This window comes from Elephas maximus, chromosome 1 (assembly GCF_024166365.1).
Source record: "Elephas maximus indicus isolate mEleMax1 chromosome 1, mEleMax1 primary haplotype, whole genome shotgun sequence".
NCBI lineage: Eukaryota > Metazoa > Chordata > Mammalia > Proboscidea > Elephantidae > Elephas > Elephas maximus.
In genome coordinates, this window is record NC_064819.1 from 19,127,921 (window position 1) to 19,146,417 (window position 18,497).

The 18,497-nt window shown below is 48.8% G+C and overlaps 1 protein-coding gene across 5 annotated transcripts in view; it reads right to left on the bottom strand.

The window, feature by feature from the left end:
- The window catches only part of BDH1 (3-hydroxybutyrate dehydrogenase 1), a 54,666-nt gene extending 41,984 nt beyond the window's left edge, over positions 1-12,682 (bottom strand). The window contains exons 1-3 of one of the 5 annotated variants that reach the window (XM_049879899.1): positions 12,281-12,682; positions 6,880-7,092; positions 6,574-6,659 (exon numbers count right to left, since the gene is read on the bottom strand). The gene's annotated coding sequence lies outside the window, so the exon portion shown is untranslated. The other 4 variants (XM_049879890.1, XM_049879909.1, XM_049879917.1 and 1 more) reach the window with 4 other exon arrangements.
- Positions 12,683-18,497: the final 5,815 nt, after the last annotated feature.

Consider the following 18,497-nt stretch of genomic DNA (forward strand, 5'->3'; position numbering starts at 1 on the left):
TACTTGTATGGAGCAAACAAGAATGAAGGAAATCAAAGGCTCAAAGAAGAAACTAGTCCATGGGACTAATAGCTCACATGAACCACAACCTCTTAAAACCTGAGACCAGAAGAACTAGATGGTGTCCGGCTACCACTACTGACCATTCTGACCAGGTACACAATAGAAGGTCCTGGATAGAATGGGAGAAAAATGTAGAACAAAATTCAAATTCCTAAAAAGGCCAGGCCTACTGGACTGATAGTGCTTAGAGGATCCCTGAGGCTATTGCCCTAAAATGCCCTTTGAAATTGGAATTGAAGCTATTTCTGCAGATCAACTTTCAGCCAAATTATAGACTGACTTATAAAATAAACAGTATCACCCATGAGTAATATGCTCCCTTAAACAATTAACTATATGAGACCAAATGGTCAACAGTTACCCAAAAGCAAAGATCAGAAGGCAAAAAGGGGTAGGGGAAGCTGGATCAATGGAAATAGAACAAACAGAATGGAAATAATGAGAATGCTGACATATTGTAAAAATTGTACCCAATGGCACGGAATAATTTGTACAAAAAATTTTAAAGGGGAGCCTAATTTGTAATGTAAATGTCCACCTAGAACAAGATAAAATATTTTTTACAAAAATCTTTACGAAGCAGACTGACCACATCTTTCTCCTGTGGAGCAGCTGGTGGGTTTGAAATTCTGACCTTTCCGTTAATGGATAAGCGCTTAACCACTGTGCCACCAGGGTTCCTAGGACCAGGACTAGTCCTGTATTATTATTTACCTGTTGATCAGTGTGTGTATTAGCTACCCTCCCTGTTCTGGTTGATAGTGCTTCCTCGAGGAAAGAATGGGAGGCCAGGAGGTAGTTGAACAAGGCACCTAAGAGCCTGGGGGAGTTGTTCTTTGCCTGGGAAATCGGGTCTAGCCTCCTCTTTGTACACCTAACTCTAGTGTCATAGTGTTCTTATGAGTAATAAGGTATTGTGTGAGAAACAGCTCCTCCCCCTGCCTGTTTGCTGCCACCCCAAACCTACCCCATAATCACCTACCTGGGCCAACAAGTCAATGATAAGGTCATAACTAACTCCTACAGTGTTTATGGCAGGAGGCAGGTGCAAGCATTTAATCTGCTCATTTCTTAGGAAAGAAAAACAAACAGGGATCTCCTTGGTTTCTGGACCAGGCAGTCAACTCCTGCCTGCTTCCACAACTGCACCCACTCACGACAGTCCACTCTCAGCACTGCCGCCACTCACCACAGTCCACTCTCAGCACTGCCGCCACTCACCACAGTCCACTCTCAGCACTGCCGCCACTCACCACAGTCCACTCTCAGCACTGCCGCCACTCACCACAGTCCACTCTCAGCACTGCCGCCACTCACCACAGTCCACTCTCAGCACTGCCGCCACTCACCACAGTCCACTCTCAGCACTGCTCCCACCCACCACAGTCCACTCTCAGCACTGCCGCCACTCACCACAGTCCACTCTCAGCACTGCTCCCACCCACCACAGTCCACTCTCAGCACTGCCGCCACTCACCACAGTCCACTCTCAGCACTGCCGCCACTCACCAGTCCACTCTCAGCACTGCCGCCACTCACCACAGTCCACTCTCAGCACTGCCGCCACTCACCACAGTCCACTCTCAGCACTGCCGCCACTCACCACAGTCCACTCTCAGCACTGCCGCCACTCACCACAGTCCACTCTCAGCACTGCCGCCACTCACCACAGTCCACTCTCAGCACTGCTCCCACCCACCACAGCCCACTCTCAGCACTGCCGCCACTCACCACAGCCCACTCTCAGCACTGCTCCCACCCACCACAGCCCACTCTCAGCACTGCCGCCACTCACCACAGCCCACTCTCAGCACTGCTCCCACTCACCACAGCCCACTCTCAGCACTGCTCCCACCCACCACAGCCCACTCTCAGCACTGCTCCCACTCACCACAGCCCACTCTCAGCACTGCTCCCACTCACCACAGTCCACTCTCAGCACTGCTCCCACTCACCACAGTCCACTCTCAGCACTGCCGCCACTCACCACAGTCCACTCTCAGCACTGCTCCCACTCACCACAGTCCACTCTCAGCACTGCTCCCACTCACCACAGTCCACTCTCAGCACTGCCCCCACCCACCACAGTCCACTCTCAGCACTGCCGCCACTCACCACAGTCCACTCTCAGCACTGCCGACACTCACCACAGCCCACTCTCAGCACTGCCGCCACTCACCACAGCCCACTCTCAGCACTGCCGCCACTCACCACAGCCCACTCTCAGCACTGCCGCCACTCACCACAGCCCACTCTCAGCACTGCCGCCACTCACCACAGTCCACTCTCAGCACTGCTCCCACTCACCACAGCCCACTCTCAGCACTGCTCCCACTCACCACAGTCCACTCTCAGCACTGCCGCCACTCACCATAGTCCACTCTCAGCACTGCTCCCATCCACCACAGCCCACTCTCAGCACTGCCGCCACTCACCACAGTCCACTCTCAGCACTGCTCCCACTCCCCACAGTCCACTCTCAGCACTGCTGCCACTCACCACAGTCCACTCTCAGCACTGCTCCCACCCACCACAGTCCACTCTCAGCACTGCTCCCACTCACCATAGTCCACTCTCAGCACTGCCGCCACTCACCATAGTTCACTCTCAGCACTGCTTTCACCCACCACAGTCCACTCTCAGCACTGCTTCCACTCACCACAGCCCACTCTCAGCACTGCTCTCACTCACCACAGTCCACTCTCAGCACTGCCTCCAGAAAGAGCTCTATGATCAAAAGATGCAGCTCCTTGCTTAAAAGCTTCCTTTCCGCGCCTGTTGGAGCTCTCCTCTGTCCCCATTCTAACCTTAGCTGGGCCATGCTCCCCCTTTGCTCATTGCACTTCAGACACACTGGCCTCCTGAGAGTATCTCATGTATGTCAAGCTTGTTCCTGCCTCAGAGTCCAGCTCTTGCTCTTCTCTCTTTCTCTCCAAATGACTGAGTGCTCCTGGCCCTTCAGGCCTCAGAAGGGCTGTCCCGACCCCCTATCTCCACCCCAAAGTACCTTGTTTACTGACTTCTCTTCCCCCACTATACTATAAGCTCAATGAGGCCAGGGGCCTTATCTATCCTGGTCATCACTGAATCCCCAGTGCTTAGAACAAGGCCTGACACAAGAGGCATTCAGCAAGCCTCTGCAGAGCCAGCAGGGCAAACAGAGCTGTCCACCAGGGCACACTGTAGCACTTAGGCTCCTGAAAGTGAAAAGTCAGCCTGTGATCAGCCTCCACCAGCCTGAGCTCAGAAGAACTAGATGGTGCCCAGCTACCATCACTGACTGCTCTGACAGGTATCACAATAGACAGTCCAGGACAGAGCAGGAGAAAAATGTAGAACAAAATTAAAATCCACAAAAAAGGCCAGACTTACTGGTCTGACAGAGACTGGAGGAACCCCAAAGACTATGGCCCCCGGACACCCTTCTAAACTCAGAACTGAAGCCATTCCCGAAGTTCACCTTTCAGCCAAAGATCAGACAGGCCTATAGAACAATAACACATGAGAGGAACATGCTTCTTTTATCAACAAACTATACGAGACCAAATGGGCAACATCTGCCCAAAAACAAAGACAAGCAGGCAGGAAGGAACAGGAAAACTGAACAAATGGACACGGAAAACCCAGGTGGAAAGGGGAAAAGTGCTGACACATTGCAGGGATTGCAACCAACATCACAAAACAATCAGTGTATAAATTTTTGAGTGAGAAACTAATTTGCTCTGTAAACTTTCACCTAAAACACACACACACACACAAAAAGTCAGCCCAGGCCCATAAAACAGTATGAGACTAAAGGGGCACGCCAGCCCAGGGGCAAGGACTAGAAGGCAGGAGGGGACAAGAAAGGTGGTAACAGGGAACCTAAGGTTGAGAAGGGAGAGTGTTGACATGTCGTGGGGTGGTTAACCAATGTTATAAAACAGTATGTGTACTCTTTAATGAGAAACTAGTTTGTTCTGTAAACCTTCATCTAAAGTACAATAAAAATAAAATAAAAGCCTGTGGTCAAAACAGTAGCTTCCAGTGGTAAGCACTTTGCAGGCAACAGGACAATTGGCTCAGGTTCCTTAACTGGGTGCCCTTCCCCCCAGTACTGACCAGTTGGCTGAGCACACATATCTCCACCCTCCTCCTGCCAGAAATGGAGTCTGAGGTCACCACCAGGGGTGATTTCAAATCCAGTTGTCTATAATTAAATCCTTTCTGCTCAACACCTATGGCACAAAATGCTTCAGTATTGTCTCCAAATACAGGGCTGCTTTCAATTTTGTTTTCCTGAGAGCAATACCTATAAGTACTGGAGTCCAAAGGGTATAAACTGCACGAAAACTCAACCCCTGGGATAAGGCACTATTTACAATGTAGTCTCTTACAAATGGAAGAGTGGAAGTTTAGATTTCTTTTTTGGTTCTGGAACACGTTGCTATTTTTACTCTAAACACGGCCGGGGACTGCAAGGACTCCTTCAGTGTTGTTGTTTGACATCTTAATGCCATGTACTGGACTTCATTTTCAGTAAATATTAAGTTCTGAAACTTCCAAGACCACTCGGTCACCTTTTGGTTAGGAACAGGAATGGTTGCGGGAGGTGCGTGCTGCAAGGAGAAAGGCGGGGCACCTGCGGGTGCGGGGGGTTGTCGGGGCAGTCCCCTTGGCCTTGCCATACTGTAACTCAAGTGCTTAGCTGCCAAAGGGTAACCTGGCACAGGGGGGTTGACTCATAGCAACCAAATTCATAAGATACTGTTGCAAAATCAAGATGCTCACATAACAAGGTGTACTCTGGGAAAGACCATTTCAATGCTGGAAACACCTGTGTCTGTTCTTAAAGGTACCTCCATTCCACTGTCAACACAAAATACATGGTAAGTCCCCCGATTCTCCCCCGAAAAGTGTGTGTGCATCCTTGTACTGAGGCTGGGCTTGCCGTCTTGCATTCTGACATGGCTGTCTTGCAGGGGACCTAGCTGGCTGCATTCCTGTGGGTTAGGGGCAGGGTCTCCCCTAGAAGAGGCATACTCTCCCAGTACTGACATCCTCAGAAGAGGCAGACATCAGCAGGAAACAGATCTCAGGAGGTGGGCTTTAGCAGGAAAGAGGACTCATGTGTTTCCCGACGTGAAGTCTAGAGGGACCTTTGGCACTACCAAGTAGGAGGGGAAGGCCCTATCCCAGTGCAGAGGGCAAGGTGGATTCAAGCAGGGAGATATTCTATATAGGGACCCCACAGATTCCAAGGTCTGACAACTGCCAGCCTGCCTCCAAACTGTTCTACTTGGCTATTTTGTTTGGTCAGCCTGCTGTCTTAAAAGGCAATGTAACCAGGCAGCTAAGTTACTTGAACTCAACACGGTCTGCACCTACTATCTTAAACCTCTGGTTCTCTGGGTGGCAAATGGTTAAGCACTTGACTACTAGCCAAAAGGTTGGTGGTTGGAACCTTTTGTTTCAGAAGTTTGTCGGAAGACAGGATTGGCAATCTGCTTCCGAAAGGTCACAGCCTTGACAACACTAAGGAGCAGTTCTACCCTGCACACATGGGGTCGCCATGAATCAGAATCAACTTGACAGCAACTAACAACGACAATCTTAAACCCACCTACATAATGTTTGTTAACTCTCTGGACACTAGGGCATTTGAGTTTGAGATCTCTAACCACATAGATGCACACTACCCTTTGACTATTTCCCTTCTGATCATTTCATACACCAGTTGCTGTCAAGTCGATTACAACTCATAGCAACACTATAGGACAGACTAGAAGCGCCCCATAGGATTTCCAAGGAGCAGCTGGTGGATTTGAACTGCTGGCCTTTTGGTTAGCAACCAAACTCTTAGCCACTGTGCCACCAGGACTCCTGATCATTTGGAATAGTCTTTCTTAAAAATACCAGCCCAGCTCAGGTGTGCATTGTAACTATAGTTACTGGGCGCTTCCTTGAAACTATGACAAAAGGGAAATCTGACAAGTTTTAAAGCCCTCATTCAAAAAAAGACACCTACTATTCCTTAGGAACTCCCAGAACACAAGTCTAAAAAGATTATATAGGCCCTAAAAAAATAAAATATTTAGGAATAAATCTAACCAGGGATGTACAAGACCTATACAAAGAAAACTACAAAACACTACTGCAAGAAACCAAAAGAGACCTACATAAACGGAAAAACATACCATGCTCATGGATAGGTAGACTCAACATTGTGAAAATGTCAGTGCTACCCAAAGCAATCTACAAATATAATGCAATCTCGATCCAAATACCAACAGCATTCTTTTTAAAAAGATGGAAAAACTAATCATTAACTTTCTATGGAAAGGGAAGAAAACCGGGATAAGTAAAGCACTACTGAAGAAGAATGAAGTAGAAGGACTCCCCCTACCTGTCCTCAGGACCTACTATGCAGCAACAGTAGTCAAAACAGCCTGGTACTAGTATAACAACAGATATGTTGACCAATGGAATAGAATTGAGAACCCAGATGTAAATTCATCCACCTACAGTCACCTGATCTTTGACAAGGGCCCAAAGTCCATCAAATGAGAAAAAGACAGTCTTTTTAACGAATGGTGCTGGCAAAACTGGATGTTCACCTGCAAAAAAAAAAAAAAAAAAAATTACCCATACTGCACACCATACACAAAAACTAACTCAAAATGGATCAAAGACCTAAATGTAAAGCCAAAAACTATGAAGTTCATAGAAGAAAAAATAGGATCAATGTTAAAGGCCCTATGTGTTAGTCATCTAATGCTGCTATAACAGAAATACCACAAGTGTATGGCTTTAACAAAGAGAAGTTTATTTCCTCACGGTAAAGTGGTTAGAAGTCCAAATTCAGGGCATGGGCTCCAGGGAAAGGCTTTTTCTCTGTCAGCTCTGGAGGAAGGACCTTGTCCTCAATCTTCCCCTGGTCAAGGACCTTCTCAGGTGCAGGGACTCCAGGTCCAAAGGACGCCCTCTGCTCCCGGTGCTGCTTTCTTGGTGGTATGAGGTCCCCACTCTCTGCTTGCTTCCCTTTCGGCTCTTGAGAGACAAGAGAGATAAAAGGTGGTGCAGGCCACACCCCAGGGAAACTCCCTTTACAGGGAGGTGACATGAGCAAGAGTGTTGCATCCCACCCTAATCCTTTTAATCACAGGCAGAGATTATGATTTATAACACAGGAAAATCACAAAATCGAGAACAACACATGGCCTAATCAAGTTCATACACACATTCTCAGGAGGACATAATTCAATCCATGACACCCTAATACATGGCATTAACAAGATACAAACCATGGCCAACAACACATAAACTCCAGAAGATAAGCTAGATAACTGGGATCTTCTAAAAATTGAACACTTAGGCTCATCAAAAGACTTCACCAAAAGAGTAAAAAGAACCTACAGTCTGGGAAAAAAATCTTGGCTGTGATACATCCAACAAAAGTTTGATCTCTAAAATCCACAGGAAAATTCAACACCTTTACAACAAAAAGACAAAAAATCCAATTAAAAATGGGCAAAGGAAACGAACAGACACTTCACCAAAGAGGACATTCAGGTGGCCAACAGACACATGAGGAAATGCTCAAGATCACTAGCCATTAGGGAAATGCAAATCAAAACCACAATAAGATACCCTCTCACCCCGGCATAACTGGCACGAATCAAAAAAAAAAAAAGAAAATAACAAATGTTGGAGAGGCTGCAGGGAGATTGGAACTCTTACGCAAAATGGTACAACCATTTTTGAAAACGATATGGTACTTACTTAGAAAGCTAGAAATAGAAATACCATATGATCCAGCAATTCCACTCCTAGGAATATATCCCAGAGAAATATGAGCCATCGCACATATAGACATATGCACACCCATGTTCACTGCAGCACTGTTCAAAAGAGCGAAAAGATGGAAACAACCTAGATGTCCATCAACAGATAAATGGATAAACTATGGTACATACATACAATGGAGTATTAAACCAAAAAAAAACCAAACCCAGTGCCGTCGAGTCGATTCTGACTCATAGCGACCCTATAGGACAGAGTAGAACTGCCCTATAGAGTTTCCAAGGAGTGCCTGGTGGATTTGAACTGCCGACCTTTTGGTTAGCAGGTGTAGCTCTTAACCACTACGCCACCAGGGTTTCCAATGGAATATTATGCAACAACAAAGAACAATGACGAACCTGCAAAGCATCTCGCAACATGGATGAATCTCGAGGGCATTATGCTGAGTGAAATAAGTCCATCACAAAAGGACAAATATTGTATGAGAAAGGTTTACACACAAAAAGAAACAATCTTTGATGGTTACGAGGGAGGGGAGGGATGGGGATGAGAAAACACTAAATAGACAATAGATACGTGGTAACTTTGGTGAAGGGTAAGACAGTACACAATACTGGGGAAGCCAGCACAACTTGTACAAGGCAAGGTCATGGAAGCTCCACTGACACACCCAAATTCCCTGAGGGGCTGAATTACTGGGCTGAGGACTGTGGGGACCATGGTCTCAGGGAACATCTAGCTCAGTTGGCATAACATAGTTTATAAAAAAAAAAAAAAGTTCTACATTCTACGTTGGTAAGTAACGTCTGGGGTCTTAAAAGCTTGTGAGCAGCCATATAGGATACTCCACTGGTCTCCACCCCATCAGGAGCAAGGGAGAATGAAGAAAACTAAAGACACAAGGGAAAGATTAGTCCAAATGATTCAGTCATTTGGTCACAGCCTCCACCAGACTGAGTCCAGTACAACTAGATGGTGCTCAGCTATCACCACCAACTACTCTGACAGGGATCACAATAGAGGGTCCTGGACAGAGCTGGAGAAAAACGTAGGACAAAATTCTAACTCACAAAAAAAGACCAGACTTACTGGCCAGACAGAGACTAGAGAAACTCTGAGAGTATGGCCCCCGGACACCCTTTTAGTTCAGTGATGAAGTCACTCCTGAGGTTCACCTTTCAGCCAAAGATTAAACAGGCCCATAAAACAAAACAAGACTAACGGGGCACACCAGCCCAGGGGCAAGGACTAGAAGGAAGGAGAGGACAGGAAAGCTGGTGATTGGGAGCCCAAGGTCAAGAAGGGAGGGTGTTGACATGTCGTGGGGTTGGTAGCTAATGTCATGGAACAATACGTGTATTGATTATTTACTGAGAAGCTAGTTTGTTCTGTAAAGATTCATCAAAAGTACAATGAAAAAATAAAATAGAAACATTATAGACGAGCGTCATGATACAGCAGAAAATGTTCTCAGCACCATCTGATCGTAAATGCGGAGATGACTCCCATATAGCTAACCTTCAATAAAAGCCAAGGATTTAACTTTTTAGCTCAGTCAGGCAAAGGCAAAGCTAATGCAGACACCAGTCACCAGGTTAGACCTGGGTGGTAGCCAGTTCTCCTTAGGTAACACGTCACAAAGGCTCTCTGCGGTGGCCACTTTTTGGGTGTCTTCCCTGTTCACCTGATCCCCCTCCTTTCAGACCTGCCCCTCACCCAGAGGATTTGGCCTCTGCAGCTGCAGCTGGACTGTGAGACCAGCCACCTGGCCATGAGGACTGGACCAGGGAGAGACACCCAACTCAGGATGGACCTGGTTAACCACAAGGTCAATCTCTCACTTCTTTACTCAAATGTCACCGCCTCAGTAAAACACCCCTGGCCACTCCAGCAAATATTTCAGTCCCACCCCAACCCTGATACTTTCTATCCCCTTCCCCACTTTCATTTTTCCCGCCTCCTTGGCACTTCACCACATCATAATTTCTATGTATTGTACTTATTTACTTTGTTAGTTCTCACTCCCACTAGAATGTAAGCTCCTTGAGAGCAGAGATTTTTGTCTTTTTTGTTCACTGTTGTATCCTCAATGCCTAGAATAGTGCGCTGCAAACAGTAGGAATATAATATTTGAATGAATCAGAGCGTACTGAGCAGAGGAATGCTATGATCAGATTTACATTTTAGAAAGTTAACTCTCACTACGTTATGAAGAGACTGAAGAGGATGGGCAAGGGCAGAAGCAGGGACACCAGCTAGAAGAGCCTGCAGTAATCCGGGACCATAATGTACAGCCATGCAGGCTGTGCACTGCACAAGTCCTGTGAAATGTGAAAAGGTGCCCCCAGAGACGTATAAGAAGGCTGCCAGCCCTGGTGGAAACTCTGGAGATGATTCGATGCAGTCAATTCTGGCTATGTTTTGAAGGTAGAACCCGTTATAATTTATGCATAGATTAAACGTGGGGTGTGAAAGAAGGAAGAATCAGAGATACTTCCAAGATTTGGGGCTTAGGTATAAAAAATGACATTAGTAGAGCTGACAGATTAAGAAGCCACTCTATTAATAAGCGGTTAAACCAAAATGAAAACCCATTGCCATTGAGTCCGCTCCAACACATAGCGACCCTGTTCAAACCAGGGTACACAAGCTGGGGGCCATGGCTCTCACATGAGCCCTCCCAATCATCTCTCCAGCTATACTTTTCTAATCTGCTCTTATCATGCCATTTGTTCACCCTCCCTAAATAAGGCCCCCTATTTTCAATTTCTGTGCCTTGCTCATCCTATACCAAATCTAACTTCTTCATCTGACCAAGTCCTACCTGGTTCAAATACCACCTCCTCCAAGATGTCTTGCCAAATCCCCTAAGTCAAAAATCAATCTCTCCCCCACATTGGCATTTCACTCCTTCCTTTTGTGCCTCTGTAATAGCACTTACCTAGGCGAGGCAGTATTAGAGGTATTTCTAACTATTCACAGCCATCTGGGCTGTGAGCGCCCCAAAGACAGGGCCTACGTGTTGAATCATTCCCTTCTGGGTACTCCAAAACACCTACTCTGGTGCCTGACAGGGAACAGGCGCTCTATAAATGTGTATTGAGGGAACACAAAAGCTACACAAATTTCCAAGGTCAGCTCCATCGCCCTCCAGGGGTATACGTCCTGTGCAGGGCCGGGCTCCAATGTCCTGGCAGAAAGAAGGGCATTTGTTGCGTCACAAAGGATCCTGGCAGCCAGCCCTACGTGCCTCTGCCACCCCTCAAAGTATTAGCGGCAGGGTTAGACGGTGACTCTGCATCAGCTGACTAAGGGCTGACCTTGGCTGACTGGCTGGGGAAAAAACCGCAGAGTTCAACGCCGCGCGCACCGCCAAACCCTCGGCCCGCACCGCACGGCCCCGAGCAGAACGCGCCCCCGAGCTGCACAGAGGGCCCAGCCCCGCCGCCCGGGCTGACAGCTCCTCGCACGCCCTCCCGCGCGCAGGCAGAGCCACCCCGCGGCCGCCAGAGGCGCGCAGGCGCCGCCTCGCTCTCTCCGCGCGGTTGCCAACGCGCCCAATCGCAGAGAAGCCGTTCCACCCCCCGGGCCAGGCTGCAGGGAGCCGGGGGGCTCGGCCCAGGCGGCGCTCCCATTGGCTGAGGCGGTGCCGCCCAGCCAAAGGCCCACTGTCCTCTCCCGGCTGCGCCGCGGGGCTCCCGGCTTTCCCCGGCCTTCCCCGGCCCGTAACCTCCACCAGCTCAGCATCCCCAGCCGCTCCTGCGGCGTCTCCACCGTGCTCCGCCCTCCTCCTTCCCCGGCCCTGCAGCCGCTCCGCTTCTCCAGCTGCCGCCGGCTCGACTGGTGCTCGGGCAGCGGGAGCCCCCGAGAGCGCGGCGGGCGGGCAGCGGGTGCGCGCCTAAGCCCCGAGAACGAGGGCCTCGGGGAGCACGCGGGAGGGGCGGGCCGGCCGAAAGGGGGAGATGCGGTCCGGCAAGGAGCAGTGCCTAAAACCCGGGGCTGGACGGCGGGACGGCTGGCACGGCCTCTGACTACGACGTGACCTTGGGCCGGTTCCTTCCCTTCTCGGGGCTCGGGCCCTCCTTTGTAAAACGCGGCGGCGGGAAAGGATGAGTCCCGAGAGATTCACCTAGGAGCCGCGTGCTCTGTCCGGACTTCCTCCTGCCGAGCACATCCTTCTGAATAGGAAGTGCTGGGCCCGGCTCGCGGGGCGCGGACAGAGGGCGTCCGGAGGGTGGCGGGTGAGGATCACCTGGGGCTGGGACGAGTCTGGGCGAGATGACGCCAATCTTGCCACCCTTGCCCCGCCGCGGCCGAAGGGCTCGGTGCCCGCATGCTGCGACCCGGCTAAGGGGCCGCGCCGGGCCACACCAAACAGAACAGAGGCGCCCGCACGTCCTGCCCGAGCTACAGAGCTCCGGCCCCCTGCTCTTACCCAAACCGAAGGGACCGGGGGCTCTGGCTGCGGACCGCTCGCCTGACGCTGGCCTTGCCCGACCCGCGCAGGGACCGAGTTCCTGCCTGCAGACCAAGTGGGGGCGCTGCCGCCGTTTCCTTCCCGAAGCCCCTTTACCGGCTCCCACTCCGTGGCCTGTCGGTGCCCCGCAGATGCGCGGAGACACTTTGGCTGCGCGCGTTAGTGCTGCGCGGGGCGGAGCCGGGTGGCGGGCGTCGCCGGGGCGGAGAGTGTCGCCGGGGCGGAGAGTGTTTCCGCGGCTCCTCTTTGGCCCTCGGGCACCGAGCCCGGCCCTCAGGCGGAGGGGTGCTCCGAAGCCCGAGGCGCCCAACCCAGAATTAACCCCTTCCCGCCCTGTCTCGGCTCTCACCCGGGCACGAGTGCCCTCCACCGCTGTCCCGGTCCTGGAATGGGCGGGACTAGGCCTCAAAGCCGAGGCCGAGGGCGTAGAGGAGAAGGCGCAGCTCCGGGAAGTGAGGAGGCTCGCCTCTTTCTTAGTCCTGTGTGTTTGCTATCCCCTAGAGCTGATAGGGGTTTGTCTGTTTCCTTTTAAGCTTTTCATACAAAGTAAAAAAATTTTGAGGATTTCTCAGAAGGGTCTTTTAAAAATAAATGAAGAATATCACAGCTCCCCAGAGTTTCAGCAATAGGACAATCAGACTGCTCCCCCCCCCCCGCCCCCCGCCAAGTTTCGGGATGAGAAACAGACTAAGGAAAATATCACAAGGACTTAGTGGCAGAGCTTCGTTTAGGACAATTTAGATGAAAACGGAAGGGAAGTGCTGGCCTGGCGGAGCTTTAAAGAATCTGCCAGCTCCTTCCAGGAGCTTCTAGAGGGCCGAGGCCTTGTCTTCCTTCTACACACGCAGCTTCTGGCACGTACAAGCCTCAGTGTCTATGAGGGTGAGATAGAGCCCCTTCAGTGCTGTATGCCTTACTTGGCTTACTCCTCTACAGTGTTGTATTGCAAAATCCTTTCCTTGGCTGAGCTCCCACCTCCTCTGCTTTGCATTTGAATCTTGCTTTTGCTTGGAGGTTATAGGTAAACCCCATTGCACCTACACAGTATGATTAACAGTGTTGCTCTAACCTGCCTCCCAGCGCTTGGCGAGCAGTCTTGGCAGCAGTAAGCACCGACTGACTCCGTTTCCTTGTACGGCAAAATAAAGGGTGCCTTTTTTGTTGCCTCACCTCAGTCTCTCATTTATTGGCCAATTGGAGTAATGCTGAGTAAGAACCTGGGGTTTCCACCCTGTAACAGGGAAGAAGCCTTGAAGACTTGGAGAATCAAGAAGGGAGGATGCACTTTGGGGTCTCCACACCCATTTCACAGTAGTACTCAAGCCCAGAGTGCTTGCTGCATTGATGTGCTTCAGAAAAGTCACTTGGTACACCATGCCACAGCCATGAAAATAAATCACTGCTGAGTCACTAGGTTACACTCTGAGGGTTATTCATTGCTGGCAAAGCAAACAATAATTTAAAGGAAGAATTCATCTTTCCATTTGGGTGGTTCCTGACTTTGGGCTGAGAAGGTAATGGAAACAAGTATATTTATGGAAGACACAGAAAGGATATTCCACTTGTTTGAGGTTGTATCAGACACCTCTTGTGGCTGGCCTCACATCTGCCCAGCCCAGCCTAGCCTAGCTTTTTACTCTAGCTTTGCTGTGACAACCAGCTGCTGACAGATGGAACCTGACAGCACCTTGCCTCAGCTGTACCTGTTATCTTCCTTCCCCTGAGCGTCTCTGACCCTGCAGCATAGGACCGGAGCAGGAACCCACTGCCCATTCTGGAACATGCACAGACCAGGACGTGCAAAGGAATTTGTACCTCGTGGGGTAAACTTGGAATCCTGGTGACGCAGTGGTTAAGAGGTTGGCTGCTAACAGAAAGGTTGACAGTTCAAATCCACCAGCCACTCCTTGGAAACCCTATGGGGCAGTTCTACTCTGTCCTATAGGGTCACTATGAGTCAGAATAGACTCTATGGCAATGGGTTTTTTGTTTGTTTCGGGGACAACCTTTGGCCAATGGCAGACAGAAGCTGGTGGAGAAATGCTCCGCTCTTCCATCCTTCTGGTGGACAATTCCAGGGTGCATTCTCTACAGCTCCCAAGATGACAGTCCCGGCTGCCCATGAGAGTGACCAATTCTATCAACTTAATGTATACTTGGATTGCCTTTCTCTTTCTCTCCTTCCCTGTTTGAGTCTTCCCTGTCCTCCACTCCTATTCCTTGAAATTCATTCCTGAAATAAACTACTTGTACACAAGTCCTTGCTCAGGCTCTACTCTTTGAGGGAACTCAGGCTAAGCCAATGGTTAACCCAATAGAGACATCCCAGCACATCTTCCAGGCTTGATTCCCTAACCAGACCTTTCCCAACCCTGCTGACAAGAGGTTGACTTGATACATTTGAGCGTTAGCTCCTTTTATTTCCCAGTTTTTTTTCTTCCCTCTAGGACATCGCTAAAAAGCTTTCAGAGCCAGGCAGAAACTATCAGAGACTCCCAGAAGAAAGGGCCAGTTGAAAGGCTGGGGGCAGGGTAGGTGAGAGGCCAGCAGTCATTCTCCGCCCCACCTTAAACCTCTCCCCTCCTTCTAAGTCTGACTGCTAACTTTGGAGCACAAGAAACTTAGCCCAGGTGGACTGGGTTAAACACGTGAAGCAGAAACAGTGTGGGAACCAGGTCATTTTCAACACAGGATGGGTCAAGATACTGTCTACCCCAAATCCACACTCCAAGGCAGCTCCTCTCCATCCAGATACAAGGTCTTGGGCCAGAGCCTTCAGCACCTAGCATGTTTCATCTTATCTCAATACCAAAAAGGTGCTGGGTTTAGGAGTAAAATTACCAAATTGAGTTTAGGAGCGAAAGACCGTCTAGTCCCTGCCTTCGAGGAGGGAATGAGACGTGTGCACAACTAAACGAATCATCAGAAGTTCTCTAACGCTTCTAAAAGGAGCCCCGTGGTGCAGTGGTTAAGTGCTCGGCAGCGAACCATAAGGTCAGCAGTTCAAACCCACCAGCCACTGCTCAGGAGAAAGATGTGACAGTCTGCTTCTGTAAAGATTACAGCCTTGGAAAACACTACGAGGCAGTTCTGCTCTGTTACATGGGGTCAGTGTGAGTCGGAATCAACTCCATGGCACCTGACAACAGCAACGTTCCTAAAAGAGGGACAATAAAAGAGCACGTCGAGTTCTGGATAGGCTCAGGGTAAGCTTTTTAGAAAAATCCTAGAAGATTCTCAGGCAGCATGAAGCACCACGATGCTTCCTCCTGTCTCTGCCCCAGCTCCTAACTGCCTCCTGGCTCACACCTTCTGGAATCCCAGCTCAGGCTGATTCTCATTCCCTCATCTTTCTAGGCCCAGCCCCTCCCCTACCTGATCTGGCCCTGCCCCATCTCTGAAAACCCCTGCTCTTCTCTGCCCTCAGGTAAGTGCCGAATGCCAGGCGCAGGTTAAATCCTGCCCTTTTTATTTTTTTTTAGCTAGCCAAGCCCTTGAGAAGCCCAGATGTGCAATGCTCTGTGCTGAGTTCTGCTGGCGGGTGGAGAACGATACGATCAAGAACGATACGATCAACGACTTCCCCCAAACCCCACAGGTCTTCTGTGTGTTTTCATGCAGTGGAGTTTTCTTTAAAGTTTTTTTTTTTTTCCTGCTAGAAATCATATCATCAGTCTGCAGAATTTTAAAAGTATTAAATAGCTTTTTGGATAAGTAACAGTGACAAAAAGAAAAAGTCCAATATATTATTCTGTGCTGCTTCTCACACAAAACTGGGGTTCTCAGAATCTAGTGGAGTGAAAAGAGCCCTTGACGGTTGACCTTGACATGACTGCAATACTGAGTTCTGAAGATGAAAGAGAACCAGAGGTCCGGCCTCTTACCCCAGTGAAGGAGCAAGAAATATAAGTGCTTAGACCTTAAAGGAAAAAACCAAACCTGTTGCTGTCGAGTCGATTCTGACTCATAGTGACCCTATAGGACAGAGTAGAACTGCCTCACAAGGTTTCCAAGGAGCAGCTGGTGGATTTGAAGTGCCATCCTTTTGGTTAGCAGGAAGCTCTTAACTGCTGTACCACCAGGGCTCCTTAAGGGGAAAACAGGGGCAGAATCAGGCACACACACACATCCCCAACTCCTTACTGTTGAATACTCTAATAGATTTTAACAAAAAATGATTATTTGTTAAGCCATTTGGGCACTGTTTCTATGTGTAATCCAACAGAAGCTGGAATTGCTTTGTTGTGTGGAAATTTCTTTCCATGAGACTTCACTTGAATACAGTGCAGATGCCAAGATCTATTGCCTTCAACTAGGAAAAGTAATGGTAGGTTTTATATGACCATATAAACATTTAAAATAAAAATATGTGACAAGATTCTTAACTTCTAAATCTGATTTAAGTAGGCCTTTTGGCGCGATGGTTAAACCCTCAGCTGCTAACCCAAAGGTGGGCGGTTCAAACCCATCTAGTAGCTCTGTGGCAGAAAGGCCTAGCTATCTGCTCCTGTAGAGATTATAGCTAAGAAAACCCTATGAAGCAGTTCTACTCTGTGACATGGGGTCGCTATGAATCAAAAACCAACTCGACGGCACCTAACAACAAATCTGATTTAATTTTCTAAACCTCAAAGTCAGTGTTTCAAAGAATATTTAGTATGTTGTTACAAACTGTGTTTTGTTTCATTTTTAAGAATATAAACCCATATGCTTGGTTGTGGTAATTTTTTTTTCCATTTTTTCGAAATGAGTACATGTTATTTTTGTTTTCCGTTTATTGCTACCAGGGAGAGAGCCTACTATTCCAAAAGGGAACTGGAATTGCGAAGCTGCTGCCTCTTTGTTTTGAGTTACTAGCACCACTTTCCAAAGGTTTATTCGCTAATCCCCAAGGCCCTCTCCTCACACCAGGCGTGAAGGTTTCCTTCTGCTGAGAGCCCTCTCGTTCAGCCTTCGCTCACCTCAGATGGTGTAACAAGGCTCCCTCAGCACTGTCAGCCCACAGGATCCTTTCCAGACAAATGCCAGCCAAATACACCTGGAATCCTGTTAGTGCTCCGTGCACTGGGTGTAACAGACACCCCTGGAAACCTCTTCAGGCTTTATGTGTACTATTTCAATGCCTGCCTTTAGCTGGGAGGGGAAATTCTCACACTCATGTGATAAGCAAAGCCATCCATTGATAAAATGCAATATTAGGGATCCTGGATGTTTTTGTGTTTGTCATTCAATGGGCAAAGTTCAGTTTTGTAATTGTTTTTTTAAGCTTAAAATGTCTGTGAAGTTTGGCTCTCTAACTGGTTAATGCTGGATGTCACTGCTTGGGGACACATAAAAAAAATTATGCCAAAAGGCAGCTCCAACTAACTCCATCTTGAGCTCTCTCTGCCAGGTATGTGTGGGCAGAAATGAGCATGGGGAACACAGGGTGGAGAGGAAGGAGTGTGCTGTCTGTTCAGGGGGAGAGCAGCTAGGAGTACATAGCAAGGTGTATATAAGTTTTTGTATGAGAGACTGACTTGATTTGTAAACTTTCACTTAAAGCACAACGAAAAAATAAATAAGCATGGGAACTGTCCTGAACGGAATGAGAAACACCCAGAGAATGCCCTGCCATGACCCAGAATCAGGACCTGAGAGAGATTTCAAGATGGCCAAGAGCTTTGGACAGTGTCACCTGCAAGAAGGTGGAGCCAAAGCTATACCCCTTGGATGTCACAGGATTAGTGCACAAGGCAAGTACATCAGGCTTTTGAGAGTTTTTCATCATAAAACTCCTCCTAACATTTTTTTCCCTTTTGGGTTACTCCCAAGTTTTTCTTAAATTCAGCAAAGAGTCTAGTTGGTGATCGCCACAAAGCAGTTTGGATCTATACTTTCTAGTAGCAAAGTGGATTATTTGAACAAATGACTGGCTTCTCCTCTCACCACCGAGCAGTCTGCTCACCCCTCTGGGACAGCACTTCTCACTCTGGTTTAGATCTAGACCTTGACTTGTTTGTTTCCCTTGCAGTGAAGGCAGATTTCCTGCCCCATTCATCTGTGTAGCCCGTGCTGCAGCCTGTATTAGGTGTGGTGGGATGAATGAATGAAAGCCATTCATCAGTTTTCTAGAACCAGGGCTCCCCTTTCTCCACAGGGGAGTCAGCGAAAGTAAATGGAGGAGCAATTTATT